At 37.5% G+C, this 26,328-nt stretch overlaps 1 protein-coding gene across 2 annotated transcripts in view; it reads right to left on the minus strand.

Annotated features, from left to right (window-relative positions):
* Positions 1-26,328, minus strand: part of ZC3H12B (zinc finger CCCH-type containing 12B) — a 245,107-nt gene that overhangs the window by 99,506 nt on the left and 119,273 nt on the right. The window contains exon 3 of one of the 2 annotated variants that reach the window (XM_027608564.1): positions 9,180-9,302. The exons of the other annotated variant lie outside the window; for it this stretch is intronic. The gene's annotated coding sequence lies outside the window, so the exon portion shown is untranslated. The remainder of the gene's footprint in view (positions 1-9,179; positions 9,303-26,328) is intronic. 2 annotated transcript variants of the gene reach the window in all.

A 26,328-nucleotide genomic window follows, 5' to 3' on the forward strand; every position in this document is an offset into this window, starting at 1 on the left:
TCCAAGAAATATTGAAAGGGGTCCTCTAAGCAAAGACAGAGTCTGAAAGTAACATAGACCAGAAAGGAATAGAGACAATATACAGTAACAGTCACATTACAGACAATATAACGGCACTGCGTTCATATCTTTCAAAAGTTATCCTGAATGTAAATGGGCTAAATGCCCCAATCAAAAGACACAGGCTATCAGATTGGATAAAAAAAAAAAGACCCATCAATATGCTGTCTGTAAGGCACTCATTTTAGACCCAAAGACACCTCCAGATATATAGAGAGGGGGTAGAAAACAATTTACCATGCTAATGCACATCAAAAGAAAGCTGGGGTGGCAATCCTTATATCAGACAAATTAGATTTTAAACCAAAGACTGTAATAAGAGATGAGACAGCACACTATATCATACTTACAGGGTCTATCCAACAAAAAAATCCAACCGTTGTAAATACCTATGCCCCTAACAGGGAGCAGCCAATTATATAAGCCAATTAATAACAAAATCAAAGAAACATATTGACAATAATACAATAATAGTAGGGGACGTTAACATCCCCCTCATTGAAATGGACAAATCATCTAAGCAAAAGATCAACGAGGAAATAAAGGCTTTAAATGACACACTGGACCAGATGGACTTCACAGATATATTCAGAACATTCCATCCCAAAGCAACAGAATACACATTCTTCTCTAGTGCACGTGGAACATTCTCCAGAAGAGACCATATCCTGGGTCACAATTCAGGTCTCAACCGGTACCAAAAGATTGGGAACATTCCCTGCATATTTTTGGACCAAAATTCTTTGAAACTAGAACTCAGTCACAAGAAGAAAGTTGGAACGACCTCAAATACATGGAGGCTAAAGAGCATCCTACTAAGGAATGAATGGCTCAACCAGGAAATTAAAGAAGAATGAAAAAAATTCATGGAAACAAATGAAAATGAAAACAACTGTTCAAAATCTTTGGGATGCAGCAAAGGCGGTCCTAAGAGGAAAGTATATAGCGATACAAGCCTTTCTAGAGAAACAAGAAAGGTCTCAAATACACAACCTAACCCTACACCTAAAGAAGCTGGAGAAACAACAGCAAATAAAGCCTAAACCCAGCAGGAGAAGAGAAATAATAAAAATCAGAGTAGAAATCAATGAAATAGAAACCAAAAGAACAGTAGAACAGATCAATGAAATGAGGAACTGGTTCTTTGAAAGAATTAATAACATTGATAAACCCCTGCCCAGACTTATCAATAAGAAAAGAGAAAGGACCAAAATAAATAGAATCATGAATGCAAGAGGAGAGATCATAACCAACACCTAAGAAATACAATTATAAGAATATATTATAAGCAACTATATGCCAGCAGATTAGATAATCTGGAAGAACTGGATGCATTCCTAGAGATGTGTAAACTACAAAAACTAAACCAGGAAGAAATAGAAAACCTGAACAGACCTATAACCACTAAGGAAATCGAAGCAGTAATCAATAATCTCCCAACAAACAAGAGCCCAGGGCCAGTTGTCTTCCCAGAGGAATTCTACCAAACATTTAAAGAAGACTTAATACCTATTCTTCTGAAACTGTTCCTAAAAATAGAAATGAAAGGAAAACTTCCAAATCATTCTATGAGGCCAGCATTACCTTGATCCTCAAACCAAAGACCCCATCAAAAAGGAGAATTACAGACAAATATCCCTGATGAACATGGATGCAAAAATTCTCACCAAAATCTTGCCAATTGGATCCAACAGTCCATTAAAAGGATTATTCACCACGACCAAGTGGGATTTATCCATGGGCTGCAAGGTTGGTTCAACATCCACTAATCAATCAATGTGATACAACACATTAATAAAAGAAAGAACAAGAACCATATGATCCTCTCAATAGATGCAGAAAAAGCATTTGACAAAGTACAGCATCTTTTCTTGATTAAAACTCCTCAGAGTGTAGGGATAGAGAGTACATACCTCAATATCATAAAAGCCATCTATGAAAAACTCACAGCGAATATCATTTTCAATGGGGAAAAACTGAGAGCTTTTTCCCTAAGGTCAGGAACATGGCAGGGATGTCCACTATCACCACTGTTATTTAATGTAGTACTAGAAGTCCTAGCCTCAGCAATCAGAAAACAAAAAGAAATTAAAGGCATCCGAATTGTCAAAGAAGAAGTCAAACTCTCACTCTTTGCAGATGATATGATACTTTATGTGGAAAAGCCTAAAGACTCCACCCCCAAATTGCTAAGACTCATACAGGAATTGAGCTACATGGCAGGTTATAAAATCAATTGCACAAAAATCTGTTGCATTTCTATATACCAACAACAAGACAGAAGAAAGAGAATTTTAGGAGTCGATCCCATTTACAATTGCACCCAAAACCATAAGATACCTAGGAATAAATCTAACCAAAGAGGCAAGGAATCTATACTCAGACAACTATAAAAGACTCATGAAAGAAATTGAGGAAGACACAAAGAAATGGAAAAAAAAGTTCCATGCTCATTGATTGGAAGAACAAATATTGTGAAAATGTCTATTCTACCTAGAGCAATCTACACATTTAATGCAATCCCTATCAAAATACCATCCACTTTTTTCAAAGAAATGGAACAAATAATCCTAAAATTTATAGGGAACCATAAAAGTCTCTGAATACCCAGAGGAATGCTGAAAAAGAAAAGAAAAGCTGGTGGCATCACAATTCCAGACTTCAAGCTCTATTACAAAGTTCTAATCATTAAGACAGTATGGTACTGGCACAAAAACAGACACCTAGATCAATGGAAGAGAATAGAGAGCCCAGAAATGGACCCTCAATTCTATGGTCAACTAATCTTCCCCAAAGCAGGAAAGAATGTCCAATGGAAAAAAGACAGTCTCTTCAACAAATGGTGTTGGGAAAATTGGAAAGCCACATGCAGAAGAATGAAACTGGACCATTTCCTTACACCACACACAAAAATAGACTCAAAATGGATGAAAGACCTAAACGTGAGACAGGAATCCATCAAAATCCCCAAAGAGTACATAGGCAGCAATCTCTTCAAACTCAGCAACAACTTCTTCCTAGACACATCGCCAAAGGCAAGGGAAGCAAGGGCAAAAATGAAATATTGAGATTTCATCAAGATAAAAAGCTTTTTTTTGTTTTGTTTTGTTTTTAAACTTTTTTTTTTAAGATTTTATTTATTTGACAGAGAGAGAGAGATAGCGAGAGCAGGAACACAAGCAGGGGGAGTGGGAGAGGGAGAAGCAGGCTTCCTGCCGAACAGGGAGCCCGATGTGGGACTCGATCCCAGGACCCTGGGATCATGACCTGAGCTGAAGGCAGACACTTAACGACTGAGCCACCCAGGCGCCCCAAGATAAAAAGCTTTTGCACAGCAAAGGAAACAGTCAACAAAACCAAAAGACAACCGACAGAATGGGAGAAGATATTTGCAAATGACATATCAGATAAAGGTCTAGTATCCAAAATCTATAAAGAACTTATCAAACTCAACACCCAAAGAACAAATAATCCAATCAAGAAATGGGCAGAAGTCATGAACAGACATTTCTGCTAAGACATTCAAATGGCCAACAGACAGATGAAAAAGTGCTCAACATCACTTGTCATAAGGGAACTACAAATCCAAACCTCAATGAGATACCACCTCACACCAGTCAGAATGGTTAAAATTAACAAGTCAGGAAACGACAGATGTTGGCGAGGATGTGGAGAAAGGGGAACCCTCCTACACTGTTGGTGGGAATGCAAACTGGTGCAGCCAGTCTAGAAAACAGTATGGAGGTTCCTCAAAAAGTTGAAAATAGAGCTACCTTACTACCCAGCGATTGCACTACTGGGTATTTATACCAAAAATACAAATGTAGTGATCCGAAGGGGCATGTACACCCCAATGTTTATAGCAGCCATGTCCACAATAGCCAAATTATGGAAAGAGCCAAGATGTCCACAGATGAATAGATAAAGATGTGATACACACACACACACACACACACACACACACACACACACACACACACACACACACACTGGAATATTATGTAGCCATCAAAAATATGAAATCTTGCCATTTGCAATGACATGGATGTAACTAGAGGGTATTATGCTAAGCGAAATAAGTCAATTTGAGAAAGACAAGTATTATATGATCTCACTGATATGAGGAATTTGAGAAACAAGACAGAGGATCATAGGTGATGGGAGGGAAAAATGAAACATGATGAAACCAGAGAGGGAGACAAACCATAAGAGACTCTTAATCTCAGGAAACAAACTGAGGGTTGCTGGAGCAGAGGGTGTGGGAGGGATGGGGTGGCTGGGTGATGGACATTGGGGAGGGTATGTGCTATGGTGAGCAATGTGAAATGTGTAAGATTGATGAATCCCAGACGTGTACCCCTGAAACAAGTAATACATAATATGTTAATAAAAATAAAAAATTAAAAAGAACTATAAACAAAAATAATTATTGATAATATATATTTTTTGCCATTTTGTTACTTGTTTTGTGTTTGTTTCTAAAGATTTTTCTCTGATCCTTTCTTGTCTTTCTTTCATGTTTTGCTGATTTTCTTTAATGATGTATTTGGTTATTTCTCTTTATTCTTTGTATATTTATTAGTGGTTTTTGATATATAGTTACCATTAGGTTTGTATATAAACTCTTCCGCATATAGACATTTTATTGGTCATTTAAATTTAAATCCATTCTTTATTCTTCTCCTCACTTTTAAGTATATGTTGTTATATTTTGTATTTTCTTATTTTGTGAACTCCTTGACTGATTTTTTACAGAAATATTTACTTTTACTCTTTTTGTTTTTTGTTGTCTCCTTTCTACTCAAAGAGTCCCCTTTAATATTTCTTGTAGGGCTGCTTTGGTGGTCATGAACACCTTAGTTTTTGTTTGGGAACTCTTTATTTCTTTTCTATTATGAATGATAGCCTTGCTGGATAGAATATTCTCATCTGTAGATTCTTCCATTCAGCACTATGAATATATCATACACTCCCTCGATCTTTCCATGTTTCTGTTGAGAAATCTGCAGCAAGCCTTATGAGCTTTCCCTTTTAATTTAATGACTTCTTTTGTCTTGCTACATTTAAGATTTTTCCTTTATCACTATATTTTGCAAATTCAATTACAATATGTCTTGATTTGTGCCTGCTTTTGTTGATTTTTATGGGATTTCTCTGTGCATTCTGAATCTAGGTATCTGTTTCCTTACCCAGATTAGGGAAATTTTCAGCTATTATTTCTTTAAATACATTTACTACCCCCCTTTCTCTCTCTTCTTCTTTTGGGACTCGTATAGTACAAATGTTATTACATTTGATGGAGTCACTTAGTTCCCTAAGTCTATTCTTATTTTGTGTAATTCTTTTTTCTCTTTTGTTTGACTTGATTAGTTTCCATTATTTTGTCTTGTTAGTCACTAATTCGTTCCTCTGCTTCTTCCATCCTGCTATTTCTTCCATCAAGCCTGTTTCTCATTTTGTTTATTGAGTACTTTATCTCTGCTATCTTATTCCTTATCTCTGTTTTAAGGGTCTCACTCGTTTTCCACTCTTTTCTCAAATCCACTGAGTATTCTTACGATCATTGCTTTAAATTCTCTATCAGGCATGTTATTTATATCTGTTTCATTTAGATCTCTGGCTGCGGCATTGTCCTGCTCTTTCATTTGTGATTAATTTCTCTGTCTTCTCATTTTATCTGTTTCTCTGTGTCAGTTTCTCTGTGTTAAGAAAGTCAGTTATGTCTTCTATTCTTGAAAGTAGTGACTCCAGGGACACCTGGGTGGCTCAGTCAGTTAAGCATCTTTCTTTGGCTCAGGTCATGATCTCGGGGTCCTGGGATCAAACCCCACATCGGGCTCCCTACTCAGCAGGGAGTCTGCTTCTCCCTCTGCCTTTCCCCCTGTCTTGTGCTCTCTCTCTCACTCTCTCCCTGTCTTTAAAATAAATAAATAAGATCCTTTAAAAAAAAGAAAGTAATGACTTTATGAAGAGGAGGTCCTGAAGTGCCCTGCAGTGCAAGGTCCTCTGATCACCAGAACTTGGCACTTTAGGAGAGTATCCTGAGTGTGTTGTGTATGCCTTGCTGTTGTGTCTGAGTCTGTTTTCTTTTCTGTGCAGTTGTCTTTTTTGTGGGTTGTGCTTGCTTTCTGTGTTATTAGTGAGACCCAAGCAGGCCAGTTCTGAGGGGGCATGCCTACTGGGGAACTTGAAAACAGATCAACTGTGTTAGCAAAATTTGCATTGGGGCACTAGTCCCATGCTGGATAACCTGAAGCACTCCAGCAGTTGGGGACTGCATGCCAGGGTTGTCTGGGGTGTGAAGCTGAGCAAGTCATGTGACAATTGCTAAGCACAGCTGGGCACAGTGTATGATGGTGGCTTGCACCACGTGGCTGGACATAGCATGGCAACTGGGTGTGGGGTGCCTCAGTAGTTGTGCACTCAGTGCCTGGACATAGTGCATGTTGACAGCTGTGCTCCAGGTGTTTGGGTGTGGCATGTGACAGTGGCTGGGGATGCTTGGCTGGGTGCTTCACTGTGGCTTGGCAGGGTGTGTAGTGGCAACTATGCACCTGGTGGTTGGGTAGAGCACACACAGAGGTTTAACAAAATTTGCCCTGAGACCTGGGTAGAGGCTACAAGTGTCTGTGTAGTCCTGCCTCTTGCAGGTGGCTCTGTGTTTATGCTATGGGGCAGGGGAAGAAAATGATGCCTGCCAGTTTCCTCTTTTTCAAAGAAGTCCCCCAACATGCTCCAAAACCAGTATGAACAGATTTGTCTCCCCTTTGCACCCATCCTCCCATGTTGTGTAAGCTGCAGTTTTTATGTTGCCTCTCTGTGCAGGTTGTTGTCTCTTTAAGGGTGATGATCCAGCTATCACTAACCCTCCAGGCTCACCCAGTGCTAAGTCAGCTGACTTTTAAAATTCTAGGCTCCAAGTCCCACTGGTTATGCAAACTAATGGAATTCTTCACCTCAAAGCCAAACGTTATGGGGGTTAGTCTTCCCTTTGTGAACTCCCTGGTGCAAGGACCCAGTTCCTCTGCCTTAACACATGCACCTCCCTCCCTCTTTCAGGCAGCCTTCCTCTGACTTTCTGACCTTCCTAATCTTTGAGATACAACTTCTCTATATTAGGTTGTGGAGTTTATCACACTCTGGTTTATTTACCTGGATGTGGATGATATCTAGTTGTAAACATGGGATGGCATGAGTAGGTCCTCCTACTCTGCCATTTTCCCAAGATTCTCCCTGAATTCCTGTGTGACTTTATGTAGTCATCTCACCCATGAGTATGTTTTCTAACCTGGAAAATGGGGATAATCTTATCTGTCTGCTGAGATGACTGGTATGAAGAACAAACAAGTAAATGGTCATTGAAAGTATGTTATTAATGTACAATTGTATAAATTTAAGATATTGTTACTATTGGTTATAGTACAGAGAGATATGAATCACTTAAAGATAAGCAGGAATAACTGTAGTAGAATGAGAGTGAAGGCACATAAGGGCTAGTCCCATAACTTTACTATGGTGAGTTATGATCTTGGGCAAATTATATTACATCTCTGAGCCAGTTTCTTCACCTGTAAAATAAGAAAGATGATGGTACCTATTTCATAAGGTTTTGTAAAGATTAAATCCAAAACATATGTCAAAGCTTTTTATAAACTGTGAAGTTCTAAATAGTTATCCATCTAACCTATTTTCATACCCCCAAACTTGGTAGGTTGCTTCACTATCAACCATGCTGTTGAAACATAATATCAAAGTGGTATTTCTCTTGGGTTTTCATTCCTAGACATTACCACTAGAAGGATAAACAAAAGATGCTTTTCCATATTATAAAGTCACTGTGACAATTTGGATCTTTGAAGTTAGGAAATTCTAATTTTTTACTCTTTTTCTACATACTTTGTGCCAGTACTGCTCTAGTTGCTGAGGGTTCTAAAACAAATATTACATAGTCCCAATAAGGTACTCACATTCTAGTAGGTGCGACAAACATGTAAGTAAATGGCTACAGAACAATATAATATACTCTCATAAAGTTTTTTATAAATGCTAAGGGAATACCAAGGAGAGAATAAGTAGTTCTGCTAGCTGAGGCAAGGAAAGTAAAATTTGAGTTTGCATTGAAAGTTCATCGGGGAAAAGGTAAGGAAATTGTGGAAGACGTGCTGGGCCAATGGAATAGCATAGGAAAGGATATAAAGGTGTAATAGAGCATGCAAGGGTCAAGACTAGTGAGTAATAATGTTTTTCACATTCAGGATTCTCTCCCCTCTACCTCTCCAATTTCTCTTCCTCCCTCATTTGTTACAAGTCTGTTTTCTGACTCTGAGCTCCACAAAAGGTAAGAGCCATTCACGTTCATTGTTTGTATCTCTGCCTCCCCAATCCCAATACTTTGCCTATTACTATGTATATGTTGGATTTTCAATAAATATTTAATTAAATGCTTTGTCTTTGTACTATGGTTGCCTTTGACATACTCATAGATGCCTACAATCATGTTCAGCTTATGAAAGTTATAAAAAACATTTGACTTCATATATATGAAGTCATATATATTGACTTCAATATATATATTGATATGAAGTCAAATGTTATATATATATAATATATTTAACATATATATAACATACATATATATATGCCCTAACTTTTTTCTAAATAATTTTGTCTAAATAATGGTGACTTGGGTAAAATTATTTCTTGTGAGTCACTTATTATCTAGTGGCAATTTCCTTAAAAATCTGTCTATAATTTACTTTGTAGTTCAGTCAACACTCATACTAGTTGTTTGGAAACCATTTTTTTTTTTACACAGTAGAGATTAAAAATAGTGAAAACAATGAATGGCAAAAACTTTACAAATGTTCAAAAGTTCATGTAATTACCTTAATGACATGAAATCTTTTGATAGTCACATAACTTTAAATTCTAGTTATGGGTAACATCAACAATAATTGTAGAGAAAGGTCCTCCAAAGTAGCTTGTCAATAAAAGCAGTAAGAACACTAACAAAAATTGCCAAATAAACTTTTCCAGAATTCTGACAATTAACCAAAGACTTGCAATAATCCAAGGAGTGTTTATTCTAAAACAAAAACAAAACAGGAAACAAAAATTACCTGGCTGAACCTTGGTAATAACAGAAAATGTAGTTTGCCCTATTCTCATCTCCTTCCCCATATTAACTGTGGCCTTGACATGCCAACAACTTCACAACCACAGTATCCATGAGAAGCAGCAATCTAGAAGCAAATAGAAGGATCAGAATGAGTTTCTAACTCCTCCAAAGTCTCATTCCCATATAATTATCATTATCTGATTTTTCTGGCAGTTTCATGAAAAATGTGGTTCACAGGGCTTGTCTTTATTTGACCTGACTTAAAGCTTGGGCATGGTGAACAAATTTTTTTTCCCCAGAGATGTTTATCAAAAGCAATTAGAGGCAACTGTTTAACATCACAGCTGCTTTAGGTCATAATAACAGTTGGGACAAACAAAACCTGACCAAAATCTTAGAAGTAAAAGCTGAAAACTAGATGTACAGAGGGGACAATGAAAAGCTCTACATATTCCCAAGGATCTTGGAGGATATGTGCATGTGCATGACTGTGTGTGTGATCAGGAAAGACTCCAAAAGGTCCAATCATTCATCTTTGGCTGACTTTAAGGCTCTGTGCAGCAAGAAGTAAGGGTTGAGTGTTGAAAGGTATCCCAACATGCACACAAAAATCTCTTGGCAAAGGGAGAGGAATTTATTGATTCAAAGCATTTAAGAAAAACTTTGTGGAACCATTAACTGAAAACCAAGCTAATCCAAGCAGAGACATCAGTGTTCACATACAACATAGAACACAGACTTTACAGGATTATTACAGAAGTCACTAAATAACAATTACATCAAATCCTGGGAAAGGAGGGGATCTGATTTTCAGAATTACCATGTTATATTATTTAAAAGTTCAGTTTTCGGTTCTTTGAAAGAATTAGTAAGATTGATAAACCCCTAGCAACACTTACTAAAAAGAAAAGAGAAAAAACCCAAATTACTAAAATCATGAATGAAAGAGGAGAGATAACAACCAACACAAAGGAAATACAGAAAATTTTAAAAACATATTATAAGCAACTATATGCCAACAAATTAAGCAATCTGGAAAAATTGATGCATTCCTGGAAACTTATAAACTAGCAAAACAAAAACAGGAAGAAATAGACAATCTGAATAGACCCATAACCAGCAAGGAAATTGAAGGAGTAATCAAAAACCTCCCAAACAGCAAGAGTCCAGGGCCAGATGGCTTCCCAGGGAATTCTACCAAATATTTAAAGAAGAAATATACCTATTCTCCTGAAGTGGTTTAAAAAAATAGAAATAGAAGGAAAAGTTCCAAACTCATTCTATGAGGCCAGCATTACCTTGATCCCAAAACCAGACAAAGACCCCACCAGAAAGGAGAATTACAGAACAATATCCCTGATGAACATGGATGCCAAAATATTCAACAAGATACTAGCCAATAGGATCCAACAGTACATTAAAAGGATTGCTCACCCTGACCAAGTGGGATTTGTTCCTGGGTTGCAAGGGTGGTTCAACATTTGCAAATCAATCAACGTGATAGACCACATTAATAATAAAAAAAAAGATGAAAACCATATGATGTTCTCAATTGACACAGAAAAAGCCTTTGACAAAATACAACGTCCTTTCTTCATTAAAACTCTCCACAGTGTAGGGATACAGGGAACATACCTCAATATCATAAAAGCCATCTACAAAAAGCCCACAGTGAATATCATTCTCAATGGGGAAAAACTGAGAGCTATTTCCTTAAGGCCAGGAACATGACAGAGATGCCAACTCTCACTACTGTTGTTCAACATAATACTAGAAGTCCTAGCCTCAGCAATCAGACAACAAAAAGAAATAAAAGGCATTCAAATTGGCAAAGAAGAAGTCAGATTCTCACTCTTCACAGATGACATGATACTTTATGTGGGAAACCCAAAAGACTCCACCCCCAAATTTCTAGAACTCATACAGGAATTGAGCAACATGGCAGTATACAAAATCAATGTACAGAAATCAGCTGTGTTTCTATACACTAACAATGAAGCGGAAGAAAGAGAAATTAAGGAACCGATCCCATTTACAATTGCACCAAAAACCATAAGATAGCTAGGAATAAACCTAACCAAACAGGTAAAGGATCTATACTCTAGAAACTACAGAACACTTATAAAAGAATTTGAGGAAGACACAAAGAAATGGAAAAACTTTCCATGCTCATGGATTGGAAGAGAATTATTAAAATGTCTATGTTACCCAAAGCAATCTACACATTCAATGCAATCCCTATCAAAATACCATCAACATTTTTCACAGAGCTGGAACAAATAATCCTAAAATTTGTACAGAACCATTAAAGACCCCAAATAACCAGAGGAATGTTGAAAATGAAAACCAAAGCTGGGGCCATCACAATGCCTGACTTCAACCTATACTACAAAGCTGTGATCAACACAACATGGTACTGACACAAAAACAGACACATAGATCAATGGAACAAAATAGAGAACCCAGAAATGGGTTCTATGGTCAACTAATCTTTGACAAAGCAGTAAAGAATATCCAATGGAAAAAAGACAGTCTCTTCAATAAATGGTACTGGGAAAAATGGACAACTACATGTAGAAGAATGAAACTGGACCACTCTCTTACACCATACACAAAGATAAACTCAAAATGGATGAAAGACATAAAGATGAGACAGGAAGCCATCAAAATCCTTGAGGAGAACACAGGCAGCAACAACTTCTTCCTCAGCCACAGCAACTTCTTGCTAGACACGTCTCCAAAGACAAGGGAAACACAAGCAAAAATGAACTATCGGGACTTCATCAAGTTAAAAAGCTTCTGTACAACAAAGGAAACAGTCAACAAAACTAAAAAGCAACTTAAGGAATGGGAGAATATATTTGCAGATGTCATAACAGATAAAGGTCTCATACCCAAGATCTATAAAGAAATTCTCAAACTCAACACCCAAAACCCAAATAATCCAGTTAAAAAATGGGCAGAAGACATGAACAGACACTTCTCCAAAGAAAACATACAAATGGCCAACAGAGACATGAGAAAATGCTCCACATCACTTGACATCAGGGAAATACAAATCAAAACCACAATGAGATACCACCTTACACCAGTCAGAATGGCTAAAATTAACAAGACAGGGAACAACAAATGTTGGTGAGGATGTGGAGAAAGGGGAACCCTCTTACACTGTTGATAAGAATGCAAGCTGGTACAGCCACTCTGGGAAACATTATGGAGATTCCTCAAGAAGTTGGGAATAGAGCTACCTTAGGACCCAACAACTGTGCTAGTAGATATTTGCCCCAAAGATACACATGTAGTGAAATGAAGGGGCACCTGCACCCCAATGTTCATAGCAGCAATGTCCACAATAGCCAAACTGTGGAAGGAGCCAAGATGTCCTTTGATGGATGAATGCATAAAGAAGATATGGTATATACATATAATGGAATATTACTCAGCCATCAGAAAGGATGAATACCTACCATTTACATCGACATGGCTGGAACTGGAGTTTATTATGCTAAATGAAATAAGTCATTCAGAGAAAGGTAATTATCTTACAGTTTCATGTGTGGAATATAAGAAACAGTGCAGAGGATCATAAGGGAAGGGAGGGAAAACTGTATGGGAAGAAATCAGAGAGGGATACAAACCATGGGAGACTCTTGACTTTGGGAAACAAACTGATGGTTGCTGGAGGGGAGGTGGGGGGGATGGGATAATTGGGTGATGGGCCTTAAGGAGGGTACAGGATGTGATGAGCACTGAGTGTTATACGCAACTGATGAATTATTGAACACTTCATCTGAAACTAATGATGTACTATATGTTGGTAATGAATTTAAATTAAAAAAATAAAATCTTCAGTTTTCAACAAAAAATTATGAGACTTAATTTCTGAATCAACCCTATAAGTGGGTTCTAGCCCTTCCCAGCTGCAGTCTGTGAATAGTTGTCCCAGGAACCTGTGGACACACCCATTTGTGCCTCCAAAGATTCTGAAATGAGCCTAAAACATGGCTGAAGCCACTTCCAGATGCAGTCTAGGAGCAGTCCCCAGAGTCTACAGACCTGGTGGGAAATATGCTTATCTGCACCCACAGAGATCCTGAAACAGCTTGCAACTTGGTTCCAGTTCCTCCCAGCTATGGTAAGGGGGCATTCCTGGTTTGCCAAGGTTTTGCTGGGAGATATACCCATTGGTGCCCCTGGAGCCAAGCCAGCAAACTTGGTCTGACAGCAGTTGCTGAAGCAACCTTATGATTCAGCTCCAGCCACTCCAATCCATAGTATGTGTGTAGTCCTGTGGGCCCAGGGAACCACTGGTAAGCACACTTGTTGGTACCCCTGGAGGCAGGCCAACCGAATTTGGTCCAACAGCAGCTCTTGAAACAGCCCTATGATTCAGATCCATCCCCTCCCAGCTGCAGTCCATGAGCAGTCTTGCCTTCTCAGTAACACACCAGGAGCTACACCTGTACATGCACTCAGAGGGAGTCCCATGGACTGTACTCCAACTGCAGATTCTGAAAAGTCCCTGTAACTTGGTTCCAGCCCCTACCCATAGCAGTCTGGGAGCACTCCTGCCTGCCCAGGAAAATGGTGAGAGAAACACTTGTCTGTTGTTCCTGGGGCCAGCTCTGTAGTCCTCAGTCCAGACTATAGACCCAGAAGCAGCCCTGGAACTCAATTCCATCCCCTATCAACCACAGTCCCGAGTCAGTTCTGCCTGCTCAGAAATCCACTCAGTGACCTGGCAGGAATTCTGTTAGGGATCTGGTCTGGCAGGAAAGAAACACATCCATGCACCTGGCAACAGGCCTGCTATCTGTGGACCAAACTGTGGATCTTAAAGTGGACCTTTGTCCAGGGTCTTCCTTACAGAACAGGATCCTGGAGGCCATCCCAATCCACCCAAGGGTATGACAGGATCTATGCCCAGCTGAGCCTCTGGTATCAGGTCTACCAACTGGGGACCCCACTGCAGATGCAACAATAGCCACATGACCCAACTCCAACCCAGCCTGATTTCAGTTCTGGAGGTAATCCCATCAACCCAGAGAACCAACCCAATCTAAAGACCAGAAGAAGTATTTGCTTCTCCAAATGTACACATAAATGCAAACCTACACGGATCATGATGAGTCAGGCAAATATGACACCACAGAAGGGAAAAAGCTCCAGTAATTGGCCCCAAATACATGGAATCTATGAACTGTCTGACAAAGAAATCAAAATAATAATCTTAAAGAAATTCATTGAAATGCCAGAGAACACAACTAAATGAAATGAGGAAAATAATGCATGAACAAAAAGGAGCTTAATAAAGAAATATAAATTATAACCAAGAACTGAACAGAAATCCTGGAACTGAAGAATACAATAACAGAACTGAAAAAGTTAATAAAAAACCTCAATTACAGACTCAATCATGCAGAAAAATCCAAAAACTCAAAGATAGGCCATTTGAGATTACCCAGTTAGAGGAACAAAAAGAATGAAAAAAGCCTACATGAATCATGGAACAACATCCAGTGAATTAACATTCAAATCATAAGAGTCCCAGGAAAAGCAAGAAAGGAGCAGAAATCTTATTTAAAGAATTAATAGTTAAAAAGATTTTAGATCTTGAGAGGGATATGGACATTCAGATACATGAAACTCAAAAGACCCCAAGCAAGGAAAAAAGCAAAACAAAACAAAACTACAAAACAAGAATTAATAAACAAAATGGCAATAGTTCTCCATAGTTCTTATCTATTAAAAAGTACTTTAAATGTAAATAGATTAAATTGGCCAATCAAAAGACATAGAATGGCTGATTGGATAAAAAACAAGACCAACAATATGCTCCTTGCAAGAGATTGACTTACAGACACACATAAGCTGAAAGTAAAGGGAAAGAAAAAGATATTTTACAGAAATGGCAACCAAAAGAGAGCAAGAGTATTGGTATATTATACCATGATAATATATATTTTCAGTTAAAATAAGCCACAAGAAACAAAAAAGACTATTATAGAGTAAAAAAAAAAAAAGGTCAATTGATCAACAGGATTTAAGCATTTTCAAAATATGTGTACCCAACATTGGAGAACTTAAATATTTAAAGCAAATATAAACAGAATAAAAGAAGAAATAAACAAAAACACAGTAACAGCAGAGTAATTAAAAAATGTGCTTTCAACACTATATAGATTATGCAGACAGAAAATCAATAAGAAATCAGTGGATTTTAATAATAGTATAGACCAAATGGACCTAACAAACACATACATAACATTACATCTAACAGAACCAAAATACAATTTTTTTTCTCAAGCACACATGGAACATTCCAAGAATAGATGATATGTTGGTCATAGAGGAAGTCTTAATAAATTTGAAAAGATTTAAATTATATCAAGTATGTTTTCTGACCACAATGGTATGAAACTAGAAATGAGTAACAGGCGGGAAATTGGAAAATTCACAAATATGTGAAAATTAAACAATATAAACAATATACTCTTGAAAACCTAATGGGTCGAAGAAGAAATGTAAAGGGAAATCAAAAAGTATTGGACACAAACAAATATGGAAACTCAACATATCAAAACTTAAAGGACGCAGCAAAAACAATTCTAAAAGGAAGTTTATATAGATAAATGAAGAAAAAAGAGACATCTCAAATAAACAAGCTAACTTTACATCTTAACAAACAAGAAAAAGAAGAACAAACTGAGCTCAATGTTGGCAGAGGGGAGAACATAATATAGATTAAATCAGAAATAAATAAAATAGAGACTAGAAAGATTATAGAAAAAATTCAGTGAAAATAATAGTTCGTTTTCTGAAAAGATAAACATTTTGACAAATCCTTAAATAGAACCAAGAATAAAAACAGAAGACTCAAATAAAGTATAAATGAGAGGGGAGACTTTACAACTGATGCCACAGAAATACAAAGGATCATGAGAGACTACCATAAACAATAGTATGTCACAAAAAGGATAACCTAGAAGAAATGGATACATTTCTAGAAGCATACAACCTACCAAGATTAATCACAAAGAAATAGAAAAACTGAACAGACCAAAAATGAGTAAAAAGATTGAAATACTAATTTAAAAAAACTCTGCCAACAAAGAAAAGTCCAGGGCCAGATGGCTTCACTGGTGAATTTCTATCAAACATTTAAAAAACATTTAAGTCAATCCTTCTCAAACTCTTCCCAAAAATGGGAGACAAGGGAACACTTCTAAACTCATTTTATAATGCCAGAATTACCCTAATACCAAAGCCAGACAAGGACACTGCAGGATAATATCCCTGATAAATATAAGTGCAAAAACCCTTTGAAAAGCACTAGCAAACTGAATTAAATATTACATTAAAGGGATCATACACCATGTTCAAGGGGGATTTATCCCTGAGATGCCAGGATGGTTTCATATATGCAAATCAAATGTGATATACCACATTAACAAAATGAAGGGAAAAATCACATAATAATCTCAAAAGAGGCAGAAAAAGCATTTGACAAAATTTATCCTTTCATGATAAAAAATAAATTAGGTATAGAAGGAATGTATCTGGACATAATAAAAGGACATATATGAAAGGTCTACAGCTAACAACATACTCAATGGTGAAAAATTGAAATATTTTTCTCCAGGACCAGGAATATGATAATGGTGTCTGCTCTCCCCAGTTATATTCAACATAATACTGGAAGTCCTAGCCAGGGAAATTACTCAAGCAAAAGAAATTAAGAAGTTGGGGGGAAAAGATGGTGGAAGAGTAGGGGACACTATCCCAACTGGTCCCCAGAATTGAGCTGGATATCTACCAGACCACTCTGTGCACCCACGAAATCAACCTGAGATGTAAGAAGATAGATCTGGATCTCTACAAACAGAATATCACAGGCGGTTGGTTTCGAGGTACGAAGTGGGGTGCCATGATTCTGCACCCAGATATTGGAGGATAAACGGCAGTGGGAGGGAGCCCAGCTATGGGGATCCCACACCACCAGTGAGCGACAGCATCACACACTGGGGATGGGGCAGAGACTCACAAACCGGTAGCGGCAGGGAAAGGAATTTAGGGCAGCTTCATGGACGGAAACCAGAGTGGCAGGGTCACGGGAGCAAACTGGGAGTGGCTGGCGGTTTTAGAAGCACAAATGGCAGAGATGTGCCCCAACATGGAGGCAGGACTGGGAGCGCTGCAGAGGGATACACAACCCAGGACGCTGCAGTTTATAGCAGCATGGACAGAAACAGAGATAGTGTGGCCTGGAGAGTTCACTGAAGAAGAGACTGATCTCTCTGCTCTGAGGCAGAGGGTTGGAAACGATCTCTTCTGCTCTGACTCTTGGAAGAGACATGGAAAGCTGCAAGGGAAAGCCACCAGAGAACAAAAGCCCCCCAAAACTGGTTCACACTGAGCCCATACCCCACCACAGGGGTGCAGGGCAACTCTGCCCAAACAGGGTTGCCTGAAAACAGTATGGCAGGTCCCTCCCCCAGAAGACAGGCTGGGAGAACAAGAGGCCAGCAACCCTAAGGTCCCTAGAAAACAGGTGCAACTTGCTTGGGTTCTGGTCAATAATTTGGACTCTATACATTCCCTCAACCACCCAGCAACAGAATGACTAGGAGGAGGAACCCCCCAAATAGGAAAGACTCAGAGATTATGACTTATTCTGCAGATTTGTAAATGGATGCAGATATAACCAAGATGTCAGAGATGGAATTCAGTCTAGCAATTGTGAAGACAATAGCTAGAATGGAGAAATTAATTAATGGCAACATAGAGTCTCTAAGGGCAGAAATGAAAGCTAAATTGGCAGAACTTAAAAATGCTATCAATGAGATCCAATCCAGTCTAGATAATCAAAGAGCTAGGGTAAGTGAGAAAGAAGAACGAATTAGTGACCTGGAAGACAATTTAATAGATAAAAAGGGAAAAGAGGAGGCCAGGGAAAAACAACTCAGAATCCATGAAAATAGAATCAGAGAAATAAGTGACACCATGAAGTGTTCCAATGTCAGAATTATTGGAATCACAGAGGGAGTGGAGAGACAGAGAAGCCTAGAAGACATAGTTGAGCAAATCGTAGCGAGAACTTCCCTAATCTGGGGAATGAAACAAACATTCGTGTTCTAGAGGCAGAGAGGACCCCTCCCAAGACCAAGGAAAACAGGCCAAAACCCTGGCATGTAATAGTAAAACTCGCAAATCTTAGAACCAAGGAAAACATCTTAAGGGCAGTTAGGAGGAAGAGATTCCTTACCTACAGAGGGAAGAACATCAGAATAACCTGACCTATTGGACCTATCCACAGAGACCTGGCAAGCCAGAAAGGCCTGGCAAGACATATTCAGGGTACTAAACAAGAAGAACATTCAGCCAAGACTACTTTTTCCAGTAAGGCTGTAATTTAGAATGGATGGAGAGAGGCAGAGCTTCCAAGGCTGGCAAAAATGAAAGAATATACGACCACTAAGCCAGCCCTGCAAGAAATATTAAGGGGGGTTCTATAAAAGGAGAAAGACCCCAAGAGTGATATACAACAGAAATTTACAGGAATAATCTATAAAAACATCTTCACAGGCAACATGATGACAATTAATTCATATCTTTCAATAATCACTCTCAACATGAATGGCCAAAATGCCCACATAAAACGGCACAGGGTTGCAGATTGGATAAAAAGACAGGACCTATCTATATGCTGTCTACAAGAGACTCATTTTGAACCTAGAGATACATCCAGACTGAATGTGAAGGGATGGAGATCCATCTTCCATGCCAACGGACCTCAAAATAAAGCTGGGATGGCAATTCTTCTACCAGACAAACTAGATATTAAACTAAAGTCTGTAGTTAGAGACACAGAAGGACACTATATCATTCTTAAAGGGTCTATCCAACAAGAAGATCTAACAATTGTAAATATCTATGCCCCCAACATGGGAGCAGCCATCTACATAAGCCAACTGTTCACCAAAATGAAAAGTCATGTTGATAACAATATGTTAATTGTAGGAGACCTCAGTACTCCTCTCTCAGCAATAGACAGATCATCTAAGCAGAAAATCAACAAACAAACAAGAGCTTTGAATGACACACTGGACCAGATAGACCTCATAGATATATACAGAACATTCCACCCTAAAATAACAGAATACTCATTCTTCTCAAGTGCACATGGAACTTTCTCCAGAATAGACAACATTCTGGGTCACAAATCGAGTCTCAACTGATACCAAAAGATTGAGATTATTCCCTGCATATTCTCAGACCAAAATGCTTTAAAATTGGAACTCAATCACAAGAAAAAATTAGAAGAAATTCAAACACTTGGAAACTAAAGACCACTCTGCTCAAGAATGTTTGGGTCAACCGGGAAATCAAAGAACTTAAACAATTCATTGAAAGCAATGAGAACGAAAACACATCGGTCCAAAACCTATGAGATACTGCAAAGGTGGTCCTAAGGGGGAAATACAGAGCCATCCAAGCCTCACTCAAAAAAATAGAAAAATCCCGAATTCACCAACTAACTCTACACCTTAAAGAACTAGCGAAAAAGCAACAAATGATGCCTAAGCCATGCATTAGAAGAGAAATAATTATGATTGGAGCAGAGATCAATGAATTAGAAACCAGAAACACAGTAGATCAGATCAATGAAACTAGAAGTTGGTTCTTTGAAAGAATTAATAAGATCAGTAAACCACTGGCCAGATTTATGCAAAAAAAAGAAGAAAGGACCCAAATTAATAAAATTATGAATGAAAGGGGAGAGATCACGACTAACACCAAGGAAATAGAAACAATTATTAGAAGTCATTATCAACCACTATATGCCAATAAACTGAGCAATCTGGCTGAAATGGAGACCTTACTGGAAACCTATAAGCTGACAAGACTGAAACAGGAAGAAATTGACAACCTGAATAGGCCAATAACCAGTAACAAGATTGAAGCAGTGATCAAAAACCTCCCAAAAAACAAGAGTCCAGGGCCTGTTGGATTCCCTGGGAAATTCTACCAAACATTCAAAGAAGAAATAATACCTATTCTACTGAAGCTGTTTCAAAAAATAGAAACAGAAGGAAAGCTTCCAAACTCATTCTATGAGGCCAGCATTACCTTAATCCCCAAACCGGGCAAAGACCCCATCAAAAACGAGAATTTCAGACTGATATCCCTGATGAATATGGATTCCAAAATCCTCAACAAAATCCTAGCTAATAGAATCCAACAATACATTAAAAACATCATATACCACGACAAAGTGGGATTTATCCCTGGGATGCAAGGGTGGTTCAACATTCACAAATCAATCAATGTGATAGAACACATTAATACGAGGAGAGAGAAGAACCATATGGTCCCCTCAATTGATGCAGAAAAGGCATTTGACAAAATACAGCATCCTTTCCTGATTAAAACTCTTCAGAGTATAGGGATAGAGGGAACATTCCTCAAGTTCATAAAATCCATCTATGAAAAACCCACAGCGAATATCATCCTCAGTGGGGGAAAGCTAGAGATTTTCCCTTAAGATCATGAACACGTCAAGGATGCCCACTCTCACCACTATTGTTCAACATAGTACTAGATGTCTTAGCAACAGCAATCAGAGAACAAAGAGAAATAAAAGGTATTCAAATTCGCAAGAAGAAGTCAAACTCTCTCTTTTTGCAGACGACATGATACTTTATGTGGAAAATCCAAAAGACTCCACCCTTAAATTACTAGAACTCATACAGCAATTCTGTAATGGGGCAGGGTACAAAATCAATGCACAGAAATCAGTTGCTTTCTTATACACTAACAATGCAACTGTAGAAAGAGAAATTAGAGAAACGATTCCATTTACAATAGCACCAAAAACCATAAGATACCTCGGAATAAACTTAACCAAAGAGGTAAAGGATCTATACTCTAGGAACTACAGAACACTCCTGAAAGAAATTGAAGAAGACACAAAAAAATGGAAAAATATTCCATGCTCATGGATTGGAAGAATAAACATTGTTAAAATGTCTGTGCTGCCCAGGGCAATCTATACCTTCAATGCCATCCCGATCAAAGTTCCAATGACATTTTTCAAAGTGCTGGAACAAACAATCTTAAAACTTGTATGGAATCAGAAAAGACCCCGAATCGCCAATGAAATGTTGAAAAAGAAAGACAAAGCTGGGGGCATCACGTTGCCTGCTTTCAAGGTATATCACAAAGCTGTGATCACCAAGACAGCATGGTACTGGGACAAAAACAGACATATAGACCAATGGAACAGAATAGAGAACCCAGATATGGACCTTCAACTCTATGGTCAACTAATCTTCGACAAAGCAGGAAAAAAATATGCAATGGAAAAACGACAGTCTCTTCAATAAATGGTGCTGGGAAAATTGGACAGCCACATGCAGAAGAATGAAACTTGACCATTCTCTAACACCATAAGCAAAGATAAACTCAAAATGGATGAAAGACCTCAATGTGAAACAGGAATCCATCAAAATCCTAGAGGATAACATAAGCAGTAACCCCTTTTACATTGGCCACAGCAACTTCTTTCAAGATACATCTCCATAAGTTAGTGAAACAAAAGCAAAAATGAACTTTTGGGACTTCATCCAGATAAAAAGCTTCTGCACAGCAAAGGAAACAGTCAACAAAACATAGAGGCAACCCCAGAATGGGAGAAGATATTTGCAAATGACACTACAGATAAAGGGCTGGTATCCAAGATCTATAAAGAACTTCTCAAACTCAACACCCAGAAAACAAATTATCAAGTCAAAAAATGGGCAGAAGAAATGAAAAGACATTTCTCTGAAGAAGATATACAAATGGCTAACAGACACATGTAAAAATGTTCATCATCATTAGCCATCAGGGAAATTCAAATCAAAACCACATTGAGTTACCACCTTACACCAGTTTGAATGGCAAAATTGGACAGGGAATGAAACAACAAATGTTGGGTAGGTTGTGGAGAAAGGGGAGCCCTCTTACACTGTTGGTGGGAATGCAAGTTTGTACAGCCACTTTGGAAAACTTGGGGAGGTTCCTCAAAAATTTAAAAATAGATCTACCCTATGACCCAGCAATTGCACTCCTGGGTATTTACCTCAGAGACACAGATGTATGAAAAGAAGGGCCATATACACCCCAACGTTCATGGCAGCAATGTCCACAATAGCCAAACTGTGGAAAGAGCCAAGATGCCCTTCAGTGGACGAATGGATAAAGAACATGTGGTCCATATATACAATGGAATATGATTCAGCCATCAGAAAGGATGAATACCCAACTTTTGCATCAACATGGATGGGATTGGAGGAGATTATGCTAAGTGAAATAAGTCAAGCAGAGAAAGTCAATTTATCATATGGTTTCACTTATTTGTGGAACATAAGGAATAGCATGGGGCACATCAGGAGAAGGAAGGGAAAAATGAATGGGGGAAATCAAGGGGGAGATGAACCCTGAGAGTCTATGGACTCTGAGAAACAAACTGAGGTTTTAGAGGGGAGGTGGGTGGGGGGATGGGTTAGCTCGGTGATGGGTATTAAGGAGGGCATGTACTGCATGGAGCACTGGGTGTTATGTGAAAACAATGGATCATGGATCAGCACATCAAAAACTAATGGTGTACTATATGGTGACTAACATAACTTAATAAAATTTTAAAAAATATTAAAAAATAGAAAAAGAAAAAAGTAAAGAAAATTTAAAAAAAGAAAAATAAAGAAAGGAAGAAATACCATTAGCTCCCTTTGTAAATGACCAGATCCTCTATGTAGAAAAATTGAAAGATTTTACAAAACCCTTGTTAGAACTAACAAATTCAGTAAAATATCAGAATACAAAATCAACACACAAAAATCAGTTATGCCTATTTATAGTAAAAATGAGCTGTCTGAAAAAATGAGGAAAGCAATTCCATTTATATTAACATCAAAAACAACAAGATACTTAGGTACAAATTTAACCAAGGAGGTGAAAGATCTATACAAAACCCAACCAAACCAAACCAAAAAACAATAAAACATTGATGAAAGAAATTGAGGAAGATAAAAATAAATGGAATGATATCCCACGTTCTTGGATTGGAAGAATTAATATTATAATATGTCCATACTACTCAATGTGATCTACAGCTTCAGTGGAATTCCTGTAACAATTCCAATGGCATTTTTTTCCCACAGAAATAGAAAAAAAAAATCTTAATTTGTATGGAACCATAAAAGACCCAAATATCCAAAGCAATCTTGAGAAAGAAGAAAAAACCAAGAGGTCTCATGTTTTCTAACTGTACTGCAAAACTACAGTAATCAAAACAGTATGGTACTGCCATAAAAAGAGACATAGGCCAGAGAATCAGAATAGAGAACTCAGAAATAAACCCATGCATATAATGTCAACTGAAGGTGCCAAGAATACACAATAAGTAAAAGATTGTCTCTTCAGTCAATAGTGTTGGGAAAACTGTATATCCACATGCAGAAGAATCAAATTGGACCCTTATCTTACACCATACACAAAAATCAACCCAAAATGGATTGAAGACATAAACATAATACCTAAAAACATTAAATTCCTAGAAGAAAATATAGGAAAAATCTCATTGAATTTGGTCTTGGCAATGATTTTTTTATATGACACAAAAAACACAGTCAACAAAAGTGAAAATAAGCAAGTGGAACTACATCAAGCTGCAAATCTTCTGTACAGCGAAAGATAGAAACAACAGACTAAAAAAGCAAGAGAAACAGAACAAGAGAAAATATTTGCAAACCAGAAACCTAATAAGGGATTATTTCCAAAATATATGAAAAACTCATACAACTGAATAACAAAAAAATAAATAATCCAATTAGAAAATGGGAAAAAGACTTGAATTGACATTTTCCCAAAGACATACACATGGTCAACAAGTAGATGCTAAAGTACTAAACATCAATAATGATTGGGGAAATACAAATCAAAACCAAAATGAGCTATCACCTCATATCTGTTAGTATTTCTTCTATCAAAAAAAAAAAAAACAAAAACAAAACCAAGAGATAACAAGTGTTGGTGAGGATATGGAGAAAAGAAAACCATTGTACATCATTGGTGGAAATGTAAATTGGTACAGCCATTATGGAAAACAGTATGATGGTTTAAAAAAAAATAAGACTAAGACTGACATAAAATCCCACAATCTCACTGCTGTGTATATACCCAAAGGAAATGAAATTACTCTCTCCAGAAGACATCTGCATTCCCAGGTTTATTGCAGCACTATTCACAATAGCCAAGATATAAAAACAGCCTATGTGTCCATCTATGGGTGAATGAATAAAGAATATGTCATATATATAAAATGGAATATTATTCAGCTCTAAAAAGAAGAAAATTCTGCTATTTGCAATGACATGATGATCCTGGAAGACATTATGCAAAGTGAAATAAACCAGACAGAGAAAGAAAAATAGTATATAATCTCATTTATACATGAAATCTAAAAAAGTTGAACTCCTACAACCAGAGATTAGAATGGTAATTACCAAGCACAGCAGAGGGGAAAATAGGGAGATGTTGATGAAACAGTACAGATTTTCATCTAAAAGATGAATAAGTTCTTGGGATCTAATGTAGAGCATGGTGACTTAGTTAATAATACTTAATTGTATACTTCAAATTTATTAAAGAGTACATGTTAAGTGTTCTCACCACACCAAAAAAGAAAAAGTATGGTAACTATATGAGGTTATGGATGTGTAAATAAATATGATTGTGGAAATCATTTCATAATTTATATATTTATAAAACATCATTTTGTATACCTTAAATATATATATTTAAAATATTAATTATACCTCTACAAAGATGGGAGGTATGGCCCATGCATAGGAAAAAAGAAGGCAATAGAAACTATTCCTGAGCAAGCCCAGATGTCAGCCTTACTAGACAAAATATTTGAGTCAGTTATTTTATTTTATTTTACTTATTTTTTCCAAGTTTTTAAATAAATTCCAGCTACTTAATATACAGTGTATTCGTTTCAGGTGTAGAATTTAGTGATCCATCACATACATACAACACCCAATGCTCATCACAAGTGCCTTCCTTAATACCCAACACCTGTTTAACCAACCCCCCTGCCCAGGTCCCCTCCAGTGACCCTCAGTTTGCTCTCCATAGTTCAGAGTCTGTTTCTTGGGGAAAAAAAGAGAGAAGGAAACAAGCCATAAGTGACTCTTAAGGACTCTTAAGGACAGAGGGTTGATGGAGGGAAGTAGGAGGTATGCGCTAGATGGGTGATGAGTATTAAGGAGGGCACTTTTTTTTTTAATTCAAGTTAGTTAACATACAGTGTATTATTAGTTTAAGGTTAGAGTTTGGTAATTCATCAGTTGCATATAATACCCAGTGCTCATTACAACAAGAAGGAGGGCACTTGTTTTGATGAATACTGGGTGTTGTATGTAACTGAAGAATCACTGAATTCTACTCCAGAAACCAATATTGCACTGGATGTTAACTAACAATTTTTTTAAAGAGTCTGTTTCTTGGTTTGCTTCTCTTTCTTTATCCCTATGCTTGTTTGTTTTGTTTCTTAAATTTCATATATGTGTGAAATCATATGGTATATTTCTTTCTCTAACTGACTTATTTCACTTAGCATAATACTCTCTAGCTCCATCTACCTCACTGCAAATAGCAAGATTTCATTCTTTCTTATGGCTGAGTAATATTCCACTGTATATATCCAATAATATTTCACTGTGTGTGTGTATATATATATACACACACACACATACCATCTCTTCTTTATCCATTAATCAGCTGATGGGCATTTGGTCTCTTTCCATAATTTGGCTATTATAGATAATGCTGCTATAAACATTGGGGTGCATGTTTCCCTTTGAATTAGTATTTTTGTATCCTTTGGGTAAATACCTAGTAGTGCAATTATTATTTCATAAGGTACTTCTATTTTTAACTTTTTGAGGAACCACCATTTCCAGAGTGGCTGCACCAGTTCACATTCCCAACAACAGTGTAAGAGGGTTCTCCCTTCCCTACATCCTTGCCAACACCTGTCAGTTCCTGTGTTGTTAATTTTAGCCATTCTGACTGGTGTGGGGTGATATCTCATTGAAGTT

This window comes from Zalophus californianus, chromosome X (assembly GCF_009762305.2).
Source record: "Zalophus californianus isolate mZalCal1 chromosome X, mZalCal1.pri.v2, whole genome shotgun sequence".
Classification (NCBI taxonomy): Eukaryota; Metazoa; Chordata; class Mammalia; order Carnivora; family Otariidae; genus Zalophus; species Zalophus californianus.